The 16,886-nt window shown below is 39.5% G+C and overlaps 1 protein-coding gene across 4 annotated transcripts in view; it reads right to left on the bottom strand.

Moving 5' to 3' along the window:
* Positions 1 to 16,886, bottom strand: part of SUPT3H (SPT3 homolog, SAGA and STAGA complex component) — a 493,592-nt gene that overhangs the window by 371,763 nt on the left and 104,943 nt on the right. Inside the window, exon 1 of one of the 4 annotated variants that reach the window (XM_051855681.2) lies at positions 1,093 to 1,177. The exons of the other annotated variants lie outside the window; for them this stretch is intronic. The gene's annotated coding sequence lies outside the window, so the exon portion shown is untranslated. Of the gene's footprint in view, positions 1 to 1,092; positions 1,178 to 16,886 lie in introns of those variants that run through there. 4 annotated transcript variants of the gene reach the window in all.

Raw genomic sequence — 16,886 nt, 5'->3', positions numbered from 1 at the left:
ACATTAGTAGGAAGTTGCACTGGAAGAGAATAATTAGGACTCAAACTGATATATTACTATGGGAAGTGTGGGCTTAACCCACTGAGCCAAAACTTCAGCCCCTAAAATCCCTTCTGCTTGACACTACAGATAAAAGAATATATGCAACTTATTACTCTGTGTCAGTCATTACCATTCTCCCTAGTAAAACAAAGACGGTAACATGAGAACGCAGGCTGGCTGGTGCTGCAGCTCACTAGGCTAATCCTCCACCTGCGGTGCCGGCACCCCAGGTTCTAGTCCCGACTGGGGCGCCGGATTCTGTCCCAGTTGCTCCTCTTCTAATCCAGCTCTCTGCTGTGGCCCGGGAAGGCAGTGGAGGGTGGCCTAAGTGCTTGGGCCCCTGTACCACATGGGAGACCAGGAGGAAGCACCTGGCTCCTGGCTTCGGATCAGAGCAGTGCACCAGCAATGGCAGCCATTTAGGGGGTGAACCAACGGAAGGAAGACCTTTCTCTCTGTCTGTCTGTCTGTCTCTCTCTCTCACTGTCTAACTCTGCCTGTCAAAAACAAAACAAAACAAAAATAAAGAAAGAAGGCAGGTGACAGTCTTCTGTTCTACTGGGTACACAAAGGTTCAACATTTTCTACAACATCAAGGAAGTCTCCAGATGTCTAAAGATACACATGTTCATCTCACAAAAAAGGTCCAAATCAGAGATTTCTGTTTAGCCTGAATGAAGAAAGCATTTACGTATTCCTTTTGATGTACCAAGTACTGCATTGGAAACTGGGCTAGATCAATAAGTCACACTGGATGTTCAACACCTCAGAGAAATAAAATCACAATTATTTTATAAAAATTTGAGCTCAGAAAAAAGTGAAAGTGTTACATATAGCAGCAAAAGTCTTAAACATTTAAGTCAAGAAAATATAGATTAAAAAAACAGTAAGAGTAACTTCTCTTCCCTATGGATTGCCCGTCAAAGTTAATGACACTATGATTCATAAAATTTTCAAAGTCAGACTTCCTGGAATACTAAAGTGTGTTCCCAGCTTATTTTCTTCCAATGGGTCAGCATTTGACTGTTGAAAGTAGAAAATGTCTCTTACCCTAAGAGTTGAAGAATTTTCCTGAAAAGATTATCCCACCATGATAGAAACACTATCTTGTAAGGGTCTTTCTTTCCTCTGCTTTTCCTGAACAAGGGTATTTTCAGAATTCTGTACCTGTCTCCTTTCTCAGAAGATTTCTATTTCACCTTTGCCTAACTCAAGGTCTCTTCCTCAGTGAAACATTTCTAGACTTCTAAAAGCAAAATTAACCAAAAGCCAAATTCCTAATTGAAAACACATTATGCATTTACTTCTAAACACTGTACTTACTACATTATAAGTCTGTAAGTCTGTAGGCAAATTATAAAAGGACCATGTCTTTCACAGTGTCTTTTCACTATCTTTCTAGCTGGATGACAAGCTTCTCATGTTCATCCATTAATTCAAGAAATATTTAATAACTGCCTGTTCTCTGGAAGGCACAGTTGTATATGAGGCCCTAACAATACATAGAACGAAACAAAATCCGTCTTGTAGTGAAGCTTAACATGGGGTAGAAAAAGAAATAAATCAATATATATCAGAAAGTATAAAGTATTAGAGAAAAAAATAAGTAGTGATATTTGGTTTATGGAAGGGGAAATGTTACCTAAGAACTTGTGATTTTTTTTTTTTTTTTGACAGGCAGAGTGGACAGTGAGAGAGAGAGAGAGACAGAGAGAAAGGTCTTCCTTTGCCATTGGTTCACCCTCCAATGGCCACCGCGGCCGGCGCGCTGTGGCCGGCGCACCGCGCTGATCCGATGGCAGGAGCCAGGTGCTTATCCTGGTCTCCCATGGGGTGTAGGGCCCAAGGACCTGGGTCACCCTCCACTGCACTGCCTGGCCACAGCAGAGAGCTGGCCTGGAAGAGGGGCAACCGGGACAGAATCCGGCGCCCCGACCAGGACTAGAACCAGGTGTGCCAGTGCCGCAAGGCAGAGGATTAGCCTAGTGAGCCTCGGCGCCAGCAGAACTTGTGATTGTACTAGGTGGTAAAGGAGGGCTTCCCTTGGAAGGTAATATTTCAACAAAGGGTCAAGATACTTGATGATGTAGTATATGCGAATATAAAGGAAAGGCATTCCAGACATAACAAAGAGTAAGTGCAAGGCCCCTGGCAGAGGATACACTCAGCATTTTAGAAGAACTTCAAGGAAACTGATTTAGCAAAAGCAGATGAATGAGGGGAGAAAAGTTCAGAAAAGTAAAAGGAGAGGGATAAAGTAAGGCCAAAATGTCCACTGTAAAGCTTTGTGGCTTCTACAATGTGTGAAATATTAAGAGTTTTCAGCAGCACAAAAATCCATGATCTAATTTGTGTTTTAAAAGGTTCACTATGGTTGCTATTTGCAGAAGGGAATATATCAAAAACAAGAAAAGAAACTAGGACAATAAATAAGAACTTTGTGAAAGGGAAAAAAAAAAAAACAGGCCAGAGATAAAGTACCAAAAATTCATCTCAGGTGTGACACAGTGAAAGGATAAACGAACTGCTTATTAAGTTGGACAAAACTTAAAAAAAAAAAAAAATCTGAGCACTGGAGAAGTCAATGGAAAGAATACAATAAACTGAGAAGCATGTATTCAAGAAAAATATTCAACTTCAAAGAAAACAGCATGAATTTGTGGTATTCTGCGCAGGTATGATCCAGTGCCTCACTGTTCTGTGAGGACTGTAGTTCAACTATGGCATAAGAGGTCATGAAAACCAGTAGCTTTTCAGCTGCTATGCAGTGGCTTCGCTTAAGTTGGAGCATTAGACAGTGAGACTAGCTAGGGGCTTAACACAAAGTTTCAGGAGACAGACTAGCCAAGTAGGGGCTGACAAGTCTTTCACTTATCCTAGACTGACCAGTGACCATGTACATGCACAGCAAAAACCAAAGTGGGCACAAGGACCTACAGTGCCTATACACATTCCAGATGACAAATGAGATACAAAGGTGTAAAATGCAGATTTGAAAACAGCAAGAATGTAGAATGCTCCCCACTCTACAAACAAATCCTGTTGTGGCAATTAGAAATTGTACTAGCTTGGGGCCGGCGCTGTGGCACAGTTGGTTAAGGCACCACCTGCAGTGCCAGAATCCCCTGTGTGCACCAGTTCGAGTCCTGGTTGCTCCACTTCTGATCCAGCTCTCTGCTATAGACTGGGAAAGCAGCAGGGGATGGCCCAAGTCTTTGCACCCCTGCACCCACATGGGAGACCCAGAAGAAGCTCCTGGCTCCTGGCTTCAGATCAGCGCAGCTCTAGCAGTTGCAGCCAATTCGGGAGTGAACCAGTGGATGGAAGAACTCTCCCTCTCTCTCTCTCTCTCTCTCTCTCTCTGCCTCTCCTTCTCTCTGTGTGTAACTTTCAAATAAATAAATAAATCTTTAAGGAAAAAAAACTTGTACTACCTTGAAATGATTCAGCACAGCTTCTAAGCAAATTGTAAACAACTGGCAATACAGATAAAAGGATGAGCTCTAGTTTTTAAATGAAAACAAGATGGAATGGCATTATGGAACAGAGGTCTAAGCTTATGACACCAGCATCCCATACAAGAGTGCAAGTTTAAGTCCAGCTGCCTATTCACCATCTAGCTCTACGCTAATGTTCCAGGTAAAGCAGCAGTAGATGCCCGAGAATTGAGATCCTGCTACCACAGGAGAGACTCAGATGTAGTTCCAGGTTCTTGGCTGTAGCCTGAACAGCACTGGCTATTGAGGCCATGTGGGAGTAAACAAAGGATGGACAATCTATCTGTGTTTCTTCCTCTCTCTGACATTCTGCCTTTCAAATAAATAAATAAATAAATATTTTAATAAATAAATAAAAACAAAGAAAAAGTTAGAAAAGATACAAGCAATCCTATACTCACATTCTGAGGAGAAATAGATTTAACAAGCAATAAAAATGATAACATTTCTTATGGGACCATCATCAGAACACGGGCTTGCTATAAAAAATTATCTAAAGTGTTCAATATTTTTTAAAAATATTTGAAATGGAAAGAATGATAAAGAATGATCAACACAATTATAAAGGGAGAGTATATGTGAAAAGAAATAATCTCATTTTGTCAGATGTTGGATTTAGCAAAGATTTAATATGTTCAAGGAGCTAAAAGAGATTATTTTTAAAGAATTACCTCAGAAATCTGAATACAGACCTACCATATGATCCACCCATCCAACTCCTGGGAATTTACCCAAACCAAAAGAAATCAGTATATGAGTTATTTGTAGTACCCCCATGTTCATTTCAGCACAATTCACAATAGCTAAGATACAAAATCAACCCAGATGTCCATCAACTGTTGACTGGATAAGGAAATTATGGCATATATACATTATGGAGTACTACCTTTTACAACTGCCTTTTACAACAAGATGGACGCAACTGAAAACCATTATGCTCAGTGAAATATGCCAATCCCCAAAAGATAGATATCCTATGTTTTCCTGATCCAAGGTAACTAATAGAGTACCTGGAATGTAATGTATTGAAGTGAAATGGATATTTTGAGATTTGATTATTCACAGCCCTTGTCTCTTCTATTGAGGAACAGTGTTTTTGTTTTTTTCATACTATTTGTTGAACTATTTTACTAAATGTAGAGTTAACTATATGATCATTAAGTACACTGAAAATAGATCTCTGTGAAAATTAAGAGTGGGAATATGAGAGGGAGAAGGAGGAAGGGATGGAGCATGGGTGGGAGGGAGGGTACAGGGGACAGTGTCACTATGTTCCCAAAACTGTGTGTGTGTATGTATGTAAATATATATGAAATACATGAAACCTGTATAAGTTAAATAAAATTTGTAAAAAAGAATTAATGGAAAATATCATGAAAATAATTTCATGAAGACAGAACCCTAACAAAAAGATACAAATTATAAAAAAGTTGGAAATACTGAAGTTTAAAGTTTCAATAACTAAAATGAAAAACGCACTAGAGGCATTCAACAGAAGAGTTCAGATAAGAGGAAAAAAGAATCACATTGAGAATTATTCTATTTGAAGAAAAGAGATAAAAGAGAAGAAAAATGAACAAAGCCCAGAAAACCAAGGTACAGAATCTAGTGTATAAAAAATACATATTATAGGAGCCAGCGCTGTGGCATAGCGGGCAAAGCTACCACCTGCAGTGCAGGTATCCCATATGGGCACTGGTTCGAGTTCCCACTGTTCCTCTTCCAATCCAGCTCTCTGCTATGGCCTAGGAAAGCAGCAGAAGGGCCCCTGCACCTGCATGGGAGACCTAGAGGATGCTCCTAGCTCCTAGCTTTGGATTAGCACAGCTCTGGCAGTTACAGCCAAGTGGGGAGTGAATCAGCGGATGGAAGCCCTCTCTCTTTGTCTCTCCTTCTCTCTATATGTAAATCTGACTTTCAAATAAAATAAATAATAATTCTTTAAAAAATACATATTCCTGTGGCCCTAGTAAGTAGCCAGGTAACCCCATACACCCACCCGTGATGCTGGGAAGTAGCCAGACAGCACCTTCTGAGTGGCACAGCCTTCCCAAGTCCTGGGAAGCAGCCAGTAGACATGAACAACACATAAAAGTACTCATCTGGAACCAAAGTCAATGCAGCTCATCTGACCATCATCTGAGGATACATCACTAGCAGAAATTATGATGAAAGCCACCATACAAAATAAATAGAAGCAATTAAGCCATCAGATGTACAAAAACTAACACATGGGGAAAAAAAGCATTGAAAAAGGTATCATAGTGCTTACAAAGCCACAGAATAACTCTACAGCAACAGACACTAAAAAGAAAATCAATGAATTATATGAAAAGGAATTCAAAATAATACCAAGATTCAACAAGATCTTTTAAAAATAAAATTAGGAGAATAATTCATGATCTAATGAGAAAATTCAGTAGAGCTAGAGGGCATGTTAAAAAAAACACACACACACAAGTCTAACAAAAATTGTGGAACTGAAGACCTCAATGTATGCAATTAAAAAAAAAAAAAAAACAGTCCGTATCAACAGATTAGCTCAAACAGCACTGAGAATCTCTGAATCAGAAGACAGGTCCTTAGAAATATCCAGATACATGGAGGGGAGGGGGCCGGATATAGTCCAGTGCTTAAGACACCCATACCCCCAATTCAGAGGACCTAGATTCAACAACAGGCTCAAATTCATGACCATAGGAGACAGTAGAGATGGCTTAAGTAATTGGGTTCCTGACACCTAGATTGTGTTCCCAGCTTCCAGCTTTGGTCCCAGCCATCCCTTGCTTACTGGAGGCGTTTGGCAATAAATCTCTAAATGGGAATGCTCTCACAATAAATGAAAAAAATTTTAAATGTATACTTAAATAAAAACATTTATATGGATATCATAAATAATGAGAACTTTAGAGGTTAAATTTCTCCTGATTTAATTAAAATACTGTACCTCAAAATATCAAGGAATAAAAATCATATATAACTAATATTGAGGAAGACTGAAAAGTCAAGTGCATGTCAACAGTTTGAAAACATTCATGAAAATTAAATGAGGAGGCCAGCGCCATGGCTCACTAGGCTAATCCTCCACCTGTGGCACCGGCACACCAGGTTCTAGTTCCGGTTGGGGCGCTGGATTCTGTCCTGGTTGCTCCTCTTCCAGTCCAGCTCTCTGCTGTGGCCTGGGAGGGCAGTGGAGGATGGCCCAAGTGCTTGGGCCCTGCACCTGCCTGGGCGTCCAGGAGGAAGCACCTGGCTCCTGGCTTCAGATCGGTGCAGTGTGCCAGCCATCTGGGGGGAGAACCAACGGAAGGAAGACCTTTCTCTCTCTCTCTCTCTCTCACTGTCTAACTCTGCCTGTCAAAAAAAATTTAAAAAAATAAAAAAAGGAAGTCATATTGGTTACTAGGCTCCTATTGTCTTATCTAGTAAAATGAAGCCAATAGTTAGTTCATCAGGAAAATATAACTTTGTTCCTATTGTCAAAAGGACAATGTAATGCAGAGCTTTATGAAAGAGAAAAATGAACATCAAACTGAAGGAAGTGTTCTATACCTCAATCATCTAGGAATCCAAACAAGTGTAGCCTGGGTATGTCATACTCCCATCACCATATCCATAGCTAGTAAAAAGAAATTTAAGCAATGTATAGTAAAATGTGCTTCAGAGAATTCAAACTTGGACTGCAATCCAAGAGCTACTGAATCAGAAATTGCAGTGTTTGTTTTATTTTTTTATCTTTTAAAATATTTTATTTATTTATTTATTTATTTGAGAGGTAGAGTTACAGATGGTGAGAGGGAGAGAGAGAGAGAGAAAGGTCTTCCTTCCGCTGGTTCACTCCCCAAATGGCCGTACCCACTGGAGCTGCGCCAATCCAAAGCAAGCAGCCAGGTGCTTCTTCCTGGTCTCCCACGCAGGAGCAGGGGCCCAAGCACTTGGGCCATCTTCCACTGCTTTCCCAGGCCACAGCAGAGAGCTGAATTGGAAGACAAGCGGCCGAGACTAGAACCGGCACCCATGTGCCCATGTGGGATGCCAGAACCACTGGCGGAGGATTAACCTACTGCGCCATGGTGCAAGCCCCAATGGTCCACTTCTGATAGAGCTCCCTGCTAATGTGTCTGGGAAAGGAGAAGTTGCATGGGTCCTTCGCCACCCATGTGGGAGACTCAGATGAAGCTCCTGACCCCTGGCTTTGGCCTGATCCATTCCCAGATGTTGTAGCCATTAGGGAATGAACTAGTAGATGGAAGATCTCTGTTTCTTCCTTTGTGTAACTCTTTTAAATATATTTTTTTAAAGATTCCAATTTCTGCACAATAACACACTTCTTTTAAAAATACATTGAGGGGAGCCAGCACCGTGGCTCACTTGGTTAATCCTCCGCCTGCGGTGCCAGCATCCCATATGGGTGCTGGTTCTAGTCCCCGTTGCTCCTCTTCCAGTCCAGCTCTCTGCTGTGGCCCAGGAGGGCAGTGGAGGATGGCCCGAGTGCTTGGGGCCCTGCACACGCCAGGAGCACCTGGCTCCTGGCTTCGGCTCGGCACAGTTCTAGCTGTAGCGGCCATTTGGGGAGTGAACCAATGGAAGAAAGACCTTTCTCTCTGTATCTCTCTCTCTGTCTATAACTGTCAAATAAATAAATAAATTAAAATACATTGGGTTTCCCTTATTTTCCTCTTTCTTTCTTGGGGAGGGGAACAGAGGAGGAGGTGAAGAAAAAGAGATCTCATATACTGGCTCACTCTCTAAATGCCCATCTGAAGTTGTAATCAAAAACTCAATCCAGGTCTCCCATGTGGATAGCAGGAATTCAATTTCTTGAGCCATCATCACTGCCTTCAAGGATCTTCATTAGTGGGAAGCTGGAGTCTGGAGCCAGAGCCAGAGCCAGGCACTGAACCCAGGGTAATATGACATAAAATGTGGCATCCCAAGTGGCATCTTAACTATCCCTCCTGCTGTCTTTTTTGATCATTAACTGTCCTAGTGGGTGTGAATCAGTGTAGCACTGTGGCTTTCCATTCGTATTTCACTGAAGGCTACTGTTACTGGTATATTTTCAAGCATGTACTGGCCATTTGTAAATCTGTTTATTCGAATTCTTTGTACATTTTTCTATAAGGTAGTATTTTAATTGTTGAATGAGTTAGTTATGATGTATAACCCATTTAGGACTGATCAAACTATGATTTACAGAAATTTTCTCTCACTTCATGGGCTGACTTTTCACTTCTTAGGCAGAATCCCTTAAAGAACAAAATGTCATAAATCTGGTGAAGTCCATTTAACTTTTGTTTTTGATAGCTTACACTTTTGGTGTCACTGCTAAAAGTACCTAACCTAAGGTAGTGAACATTTATTTACTCCTACATATTTTTTTTAAGATTTATTTATTTTATTTGAAAGGCAGAGTTACAGAGAGGCAGAGACAGAGAGAGTGGTCTTCCATCTGCTGGGTCACTCCCCAAATGGCTGGAAAGGCCGGAGCTGTGCCAATTGGAAGCCAGGAGCATTTTCCACGTCTCCAACGCGGGTGCAGGGGCCCAAGGACATGGGCCATCTTCCACTGCTTTCCCAGGCCACTACCCCTATATTTCTATACATTTATAGCTTTAGTTATTGAATAAAGTTGCATGATGAATTTTAATATTTGTGTACTGTATTAGGAATGTATCCCAGCACTATTTATTGACTCAACTATTCTTTGCCCTTTGAACTGTTTCAGAATTCTCAAAAATCAATTGATTGTAAACGTGAGAGCCTATTTTTAGAATCTAAATTCTATTTAATTGACCTACACATCTATTCTTATGCCAGAAGCACCCTGCACTGATTCCTGTTATCTTTTTAGTAAGCTTTAAAATTGATTATGAGTTTGCCAACTTTGTCCTTCTTTACCTAGATTGAATTGGCAATCTTGCAAATTATATGACCCATAATAAGAGCCACTTTCATGTCAGAATTGGACATTTCCATATGAATTTAAAATAAGTCTGTCTCCCAGACACCATCCTAGGCTCTAGCACCCGCTGCAATTGCTGGAAGCCAGGCCTAATAGGATTCGCTACTCCTTCCTTACTTGCCCCATCCCCACAAAGTTTTAAGAGGACCTGTTCAGGGCTGGGCTCTGGCAGAGCAGGTAAAGTTGCCACCTGCAGTGCTGGCATCCCATATGGGCGGCAGTTAGAGACCCAGCTGTTCCACTTCCAATACACTCTCTGCTATGGCCTGGGAAAGCAGTGGAAGATGGCCCAAGTCCTTGGGCCCATGCACCCGCGTGGAATACCGGGAAGAAGCTCCTGAGTCCTAGCTTCGGATCAGCTCAGCTTTGATCATTGCGGCCATTTGGGGAGTGAACCAGCAGATGGAAGACCTCTCTCTGTCTCTCCTTCTTTCTCTGTGTAACTCTGACTTTCAAATAAATAAATAAATATATATATATATATATATAAAAGAGGACCTGTTCCTGAACACAAGGCTCTCTCTCGATTCTCTCTCTCTTGATCTCTCTTACAGCTCTACTTCTCCCTCTTCTCCTTCTTCAACCCTTCCCTCCGGTCTGTCAGGTTTCCCCACCAAAAAACCCATTCCCTTACAAAATAAAATAAAATAAAATAAGTCTGCTTGTATGTTTCTAGAAAAAGGTAGATTTTTGACACAAACTATATAGAGTCAGATTATTTTGGGGCATATTGTCATCTTAAAAATATTGTCTTCTCATCTATGAATATGGGATGTCCTTCTATTTATTAGGGTCTTCTTTCAAGGATTTTTTTTCCTCTATGCCACATACCCACTTTCCTTTATTATTTAGTTATTACACTAGTGTTGTATATTTCTTATAATTAGTGAATCAAAATCAACACATTATTAATTTAAGTCCATATTGAATTCATTTTTATTGAGCTCTTAGCTAATTTCTTCTTTTCTGTTCCAGAATCCCCTCCAACACATCACATCACACTTCTGTCTCCATGGGCCCCTCTTGGCTGGGACAGTTTCTCAGTTTGTTTTCTCACCTTATTTCTGGTGATAACAATTTTGAGGAATATGAGGAGGTATTTTGTAGAATGTCTCTCAATTGAGATTTTAATGTTCTTCTGATGATTATTATGTGCTTTGTGGAAAAAGAGTTAAAGTACATGGTGCCTACAAGCCATGTACATACTATGAACATGAATTACCATTGCTGATTTTAACTTTGGTCACCTGGATGAGGTAGTTTTTGTCAGGTTTATTGACTGTAGGTTTGCTCTTTTTCCCCCACCACCCCCACCCCTGCCTCTATCCATTACACTTTATGGAAGGAAGTCACTGCACAAAGTCCCCACATAAGCCGGGAGTTGTTCTTTCCTCCCTGAAGGCACAGTAGCTACATAATTTTTTGGGGATTCTTCTGTACATGAAATTTGTCTATTCTCTTTCATTTATTTACTTGTATCAGAATGAATTCACATATATTTACTTTATAGCTTGGATTATGATCCAATCTCACTTAAAATATTTTTTGGTATTCAAATGTACCAGCTTTGCCATTAGGTGCTCTTTTAGTTGCCTTCTGTGTCCCTTTGACATATGCCCATCAAAGTAGTTGATCTTTGTTTTTATTGTCTTCATGCTTTCTGTCACTACAAGATGCTCCAAGCTCATCTTGGGCCTTTCTTGTTCCAGTTCTGGAATCAGTCATTTCTCCAAGGAATCTCAGGTCTTTTTTATCGGAGAAGGGAACTAGAAGCCAAAATATGAGTGTGAGATAGGCTCACTGGTTTTTGCTTCCTGGTCCTCTCAGCTGACAGAGAAAAAAAATACATGTGTATGTACTGACCCAGATATATACATATATCCATAAACATTTCTACATGGAACCTCTGTATCTGTATCAATCTAAACATGACCTTCACTGATCCTCCAATTCTAATCCATTGTTGCATGAGTCCTTCTAAACCCTTCCCCTTAATCTCTGTAATCTCCCACTCCAGCAGTGAGAAAACTGGCTCCCACCATCGCTATTTATTTACTTCTTCAATTCCAGTATACATGGATAACACTTTCAGAATTGTTAACCCTATTCTTTTTTTTTTATTTAATAAATGTGAATTTACAAAGTACAACTTTTGTATTGTTGTGGCTTCCCCCTGCAACCTCCCTCCCTCCCGCGATCCTCCCTTCCACTCCCTCTTCCATCCTGCCCTTCATCGAGTTTCATTTTCAATTACCTTCATGTACAGAAGATGAACTTAGTATACACTAAGCAAGGATTTCAACAGGCTGCACTCACACAACCACACAAGGTATAGGGTATTGTTCGACTAGTAGTGTTTTTAAGTTTCATAGTAAAACACATTAAGGTCAGAGATCCTACATGGGGAGCATGTACCCAGTGACTCCCGTTGTTGATTTAACAATTGGCACTCTTATTTTTGACGTCAGCAATCACCCGAGGCTCTTGCCATGAGCTGTCTAGGCTATGGAAGCCCCTTGAGTTCACCAACTCTGAACTTGTTTAGTAAAGGCCTTATCACAGTGGAGGTTCCTTCCTCCCTTCAGAGAACAGCGCCACCCTCTCAAGGATGTTTTTTTTTTTTTTTTTTATCTTTTATTTAATGAATATAAATTTCCAAAGTACGACTCATGTGTTACAATGGCTTCCCCCCCATACCGTCCCTCCCACCCACAACCTTCCCCCTTCCCACTCCCTCTCCCCTTTCATCCACATCAAGATTCATTTTCGATTATCTTAATATACAGAAGATCAGCTTAGTATACCTTAAGTAAGTATTTCAACAGTTTGCTCCCACACAGAAACATAAAGTGAAAAATAATAGATGATTTTTTTTAAATGATGATGAAATCAGATCAGACCTATTGTCATGTTTAATCCCAGTGCCTCTCAAGGATGTTTTATAGTTTTCAGTGTACAGGTTCTTTGGTTATATTTATTCTTGTGTATTTATTATTTTTGATGAATTTAAAATGGAATTTTCTTAATTTCATTTTCAGATTGTTCACTGCTAATACAAAAAAATACAGTTGATTCTTTCTTGGATGCCATATCAACTCATTTTTGGATTAATCTCACAGGATTCTGAAACTACAGGATCATGTCACCTGCAAATACACTTGTATTTCTTTTTTGGCAATCTGGATGCCTTCTGTTTCATTTTGTTGCCTATTGGCCCTGGCTCGGACCTCTAGAACAACGCTGAATAGAAATGGTAAGAGAAGACATCTTGTTCTTCTTTCCATTTTCTAAGATTTATTTCCTTGAAAGAGAGAGGTGAGGGGTCGGGGGGTTGAGAGAGAGAGAGAGAGAGAGAGAGAGAGAGAGAGAGAGAGAGAGAGTCTTCCATGATCTGGTTCACTCCCCAAATGATCACCAACGACCAGGGCTAGACCAAGCTGAAGCCAGGAGCTTCTGCTGAGTCTCCTACATAGGTGCAGGGGCCCAAGGACTTGAGCCATCCTCCACTGCTTTCCCAGGTGCATTAGCAGGGAGCTGGATTGGAAGTGTAGCAACCGGGACATGAACTAGTGCCCATATGGTATGCCAGCACCACAGATGGCGACTTAATCCGCTGCGTCCTAGGCCATCCTCTTCGGCATGTTCTTCAGGAGGAAGCCACCAGTCTTACACCATTACATATGATGTAGGCTGCAGGGATTCTGTACTTGTTTTTTCAGGTTGAGAAAAGTTTCCATCTATTTCTAATTTCTGATTGTTTAGCTTGAAAAAGTGCTGCATCTCATTCAAAGTGATTTTTGTGTTTATTGAGATGGATCATGTGTTTTTTGTGCTATACTATACTGATAAATTCTACTGATATATAATGATGCATTATATAGATTTTTGGATATTGAACCAAACTTACATTCCTGGGGAAAAATCCCACACAGTGCTGTACATAATTTTTATATGCTGACAGTATGCATGAATTTCTAAGAAGTATTAGTCTGTACTTTTCTTGTGATTTCTGATTTTGTCACAGTAATACTAACTGGAAGGAAGAAGAAATAAAGGGATCAATGGCTGGAAGGAAGCATAAGAAAACATTCAGAGATGAAGGCGATACTCTGTTTCTCAATCTGCATGTTGATTTCAAGAGTATGTTAAGGTTCTGAATATTCACTGAGCTGTATGCTCATGATCTGTGCTCTTTTTGAGATGTATGTTTTACTTCAATTTTCTTCTTAGCAAAAGGAAAAAACTTACTATAACATAATTACAAAGTTGTTCTTATAAAGGGTGCTGTTAAAATTGTCCATGAAACATTCTATAAAATGTCAGTACACATCTAAAGCATCAAGGTCCTGAAAGACAGAGAAAAAATAAAGACGTTGCACAGCTTGCTAACTTAAAAGACAGAATGACTAAACGCACTGTAGTATACCAGACTGATCCTTGGAATAGAAAAATGCCATTAGAAGAAAAATGGAACTGCTAAATAAGTTCTATAATTTAGTACAAATTTATTAAGTCATTTCCTGGATTTGATAATTAGTACTACGGTTGGGTAAGCTGTTAACACTGGGGAAATTTGGTTGAAGAATACCTTTTTCTCCATACTATTTTTCTAACTTTTCTTGAAAGCCTTAAATTATTTCAAAATAAAAAGTTTTTAAAAATGTTACTTTGTGACTAAATAATCCATATATCTAGCTCAACATTTTTTAAAATTTATTTGATAGAGTTAGACAGTGAGAGTGAGAGACAGAAAGGTCTTCCTTCCGTTGGTTCACCCCCCAAATGGCCGCCATGGCCGGCACGCTGCACTGATCCGAAGCCAGGAGCCAGGTGCTTCCTCCTGGTCTCCCATGCGGGTGCAGGGCCCAAGCACTTGGGCCATCCTCCACTGCCTTCCATGGCCACAGCAGAGATCTGGACTGGAAGAGGAGCAACCGGGACTAGAACTCGGCGCCCACATGGGATGCCAGCGCCGCAGGTGGAGGATTAACCAAGTGAGCCATGGCGCTGTCCCCCTAGATCAACATTTAGTAGGTGAAAAAACAGAAAATACAAACCAGAAATTTTCCTTAGTCTGTCAGCTATTCATTCCCAATAGCAGAAAGCAACCAATATTGTATGTTTTTACACATCCTTCCAGAGATTTTTATGTATATGCAAGCAAATATATACATGGTAAGTATGTATATTACATTTCCAAGATACAGCTTTTTCACAAAGAAAGTCTAGTCATAGAACAGACTGAAAGATTCTTGTTTAGGAACATTTGTTATATTACTGATTATACTAAAATTTTATACAAATACATAAAATGGCCTAGTAATTTTTAAGGTATTTGAATAAACATACAGTACAGACATACAAATAGGAAATAATAATATACAACTAAGTCAGGTGTAAACCAGAAATGCGATTATCATTTAACATTCAAAAATTAATACAAAAAAACCATGCAGCTTTTAAAATTTACAATGTAGAAATATATTCATTATGACAGAAAAAAAATCTAAACCTATTTAGGTTTTCAAAAAAAGAAATCTGAGCTATAAAATACATATACATTATGATCAAATGCTATATAAAGAAAAAAGAAAACTGATATACTGAAATAATTGCTCATTGGCTTTTTTGTTTGTTTGTTTTAGAAATTGTGAGATAGGTTGCAAGGATGGTTCCAATCCCTCAGCTCTCCCTATTTCTATTCCTTTCCAGTGTGACTTTGCAATTCCTCTCACTGAAGAGATAGTGACTATTTTCCACCCCTTGAACCTTGCTTGATTTTGTGATTTTACTGCAGCTAAAAGATTACAGTAGGAACAATGGCACATCAGCCACAAGATCAGTCTTCAAAATGCACTGTGTTGTTTGCTGTTTATTACACTCCTACCATCATCATGAGAACATACTGAGGCTAGGATGTCGAATGAACAGAGTAAAATCAAGTCAACCAATTATTCCAGATAAAGCCATCCTAAATGAGCAGAGCTGACCAAAAGCACTTTTGTGTGCCACAGAGATTTCTGTGTTCTTAGTACAACTTATACAAGATACTTAACTATTCACCACTTAGTACTCCAGTCATAATTACAATACACCCAAAGATAGAACACATTTCTTTTTAATGCCTGTTTCTTTTGATTTTAAATGATATAAAACTCTAATATTTTATCCAATATATGAATATTAAACTCTATAATCAAATGTAAATATTAGTTAATAATTATTCTTGCTTTGTGACTAATTAAATGCAACTGAATCTATTTTGGCATTCTCCATTTTACCCCATTGCTCATAAATTACTTTAATTATTATTCTAAGATAAATTCTAATACTTATAATACCTTCCTTGGAACAGCCACTTGGCACAGAAATTAAGACACCACTTGAGACACTCACACCCCTATCAGAGTGCCTGAGTTCCAGTCCCATCACTGCTTCCAATTGCAGCTTCCTTCTAATGCATACCCTGGGAGGCAAATGATGGCTCAAGTATGTGGATCCCTGTCACTCATGGACACCCATATTGAGTTCCAGGATCATGGCTTTGGCCTGGCACAGTCTGGCTATTGCATTTGAAAAGTGAATCAGTGGATGGAAGCTCACTCTGTCTATATGTATTTCTTTTTCAAAAAATGAAAATAAAACCTTTTAAATGCTATATTACAAGAACCTTGCTAAATCACACAGTTATTTTTATATTGTTGCATAGCATCACTGTAATTATTTTTTGTTTACAAAGAAAAGGAGACTTGAATCAGTCATTAGGTAACTAGAATTAGGACTCCTGGTATGGCTGGTATCCTCATATGAACACATATGCATAGAATGATATGGGATCAGCCCAGAAGAAAACAGAATTCAGGTGCCATGAAAACAGATGGCAAAGCATAGGACAGCTACTTCTTATCTCTACTATTCACAAACTTTCCAACACAAATAAATCATGAGGGCCACAGACCTTCCAGAGATGAGGTGACATATAGTGAAGCAAAAGGCAGTCAAGCAAATAAGGATTACCTTGTTCCAAACAGATCCTTAGCCAACAGTGACTCAGGAGAACACAGTTCTTGGTAGAGTTCCATATTCTGTTCCCAGAAATTTACACAGGGAATTCGAAACACTACTTGGTCTCCCACTGGCAAATATAAATTAGTAATATTCTAGTCTATACAGGTCTTTCTCCAGTTATGGCACAAAATAAAAATCACATAATGGACATGTTAAAAAGTTCCATCAAAATATTAGCAACTATGAAAATAAGTGGGTAGGAATGTATAATTTGAAAATGTTTGGGCAAAGAAAAAGACCAATATGACTAAAACAAGATGGCAAATGACTTCATTTTCTTTTGGAAAATGACCTCATTCTGACAACTAGCTGAC

The sequence above is a fragment of the Oryctolagus cuniculus genome, chromosome 5, assembly GCF_964237555.1.
Source record: "Oryctolagus cuniculus chromosome 5, mOryCun1.1, whole genome shotgun sequence".
Lineage (NCBI taxonomy): Eukaryota > Metazoa > Chordata > Mammalia > Lagomorpha > Leporidae > Oryctolagus > Oryctolagus cuniculus.
The sequence above is the reverse complement of the archived record's forward strand: the minus strand, read 5'-3'. Positions and strand labels throughout refer to the sequence as shown.